The sequence below is a fragment of the Bos indicus x Bos taurus genome, chromosome 14, assembly GCF_003369695.1.
Source record: "Bos indicus x Bos taurus breed Angus x Brahman F1 hybrid chromosome 14, Bos_hybrid_MaternalHap_v2.0, whole genome shotgun sequence".
In the NCBI taxonomy this organism is placed as follows: domain Eukaryota; kingdom Metazoa; phylum Chordata; class Mammalia; order Artiodactyla; family Bovidae; genus Bos; species Bos indicus x Bos taurus.
Genome location: NC_040089.1, coordinates 60,116,092 through 60,117,547, shown reverse-complemented (window position 1 = coordinate 60,117,547; position 1,456 = coordinate 60,116,092).

Genomic DNA, 1,456 nt, shown 5'->3' with positions numbered 1-1,456 from the left:
TTAAGATGTAGTATGAAATACATTATTTACATGATTTTTTGACCCAAAGTTTATAAAACTATTCAATCTATGGAGAACCATTTTATTTGCTTGATAATTAATGAGAAAAGACTTGTGATTTATTATTAAAAGATTTTATTCCTTCATCTTGCTTTTTACATCAAATCATAAACTATTGATGATATAAATTCTAAGAATTACATGTGAAAATTACTGAAAAAATCTGCCTCTTGGGTTTAAATTCGGTCCATCAGTGTCTCCATAGTAGGTGGATGTGTGATTTTAGAAAGGAAATAAGAACTGTGTTTTCAGAATGTGCTCAGCACAAATTGGGCCTCTGGAAATCTGATATCCAAATAAACTTGAGATTGAAGGGAAGTGCCAGACAAAATGAAGATCTTCAGTAATGTATATGCTTGCATGTTGTAGATGTTGCTGGGAAGAATTCCTGACCTTTCTTGCAGCTGGCACTTTAAGCCTGGGGGACACATAGCTGCATTTTTGACAGTCATGCGAAGATTACATTGGGGACTGCATGTGTGAGACCCTTTCTTTCTGTCAGAAATGAGAATTAAACCCACATCAAAAGGATTGCGAGAAGTGGAAGATCAGTGGGACATACTCAGTGAAAAACTCTTAATGAGCAGATAGACTGCTGTATAGCCTCTGTGATGTATGTCAACTTAGTCTTGACATAGCCAATTCCCAATTTTCTGTGCTAGATAGAATGAGGGTAGCAACAATAATTGAAACCTGCAGATAATCCGTGGGTTCCATTTTAACCCTCGATTGTAACCAACTGCCTTGCAGTCCTTTTAGGAGACCCAGGAATGTGCTGCATCTCCTTTTTCTGATGTTGATTCATCAGCATGTCCTGTGTTTCTTGCATTGGGGAACCATGAAATACATACACAGAAGAGGCGGTATCGTTCAGGGACCTACAGGAAACAGATGGTACACTCAGAAGGTGATTACCAAGATGTTAATGAAGGGACAATTTTCAAAGGTGTAAGCAAGGTCAAGGGAAATCAAACAGGAAACACTCTAGGGTTAGCAATGACCAGGAGTTCTCCCACCCCTTAGGGATGGAGCAAAAGGAAGAGCTGTGAGTAGAACCAAGAAGAACTGAATAGAAGACAAGGCAGTTTGGCAGAAACTCTGCAGGAAGGCAGCCACTGGCAACCAGATCTACATACCATAGGAGCCAAGGCAAAACCCCCCAAACCTTCCTCTCCTTGGCCCTCTGACCTCAGAGAATATCTATCCCAGAGAGGATGAGGAAAAAAAAATGACCGTGGGCAGCTCAACTAGTCATTGTTACCAGGCTCTGTACTCCAGTGCAAGACACCGTCTTTTAGAAGAGATGCTTTTAGAAAACCAATCAAGACAGAAGGAAAAAGAAAACAACATTCTCTAGGACATAGCCGTCTCCATGACTTGTAAGTACTGGGAATCT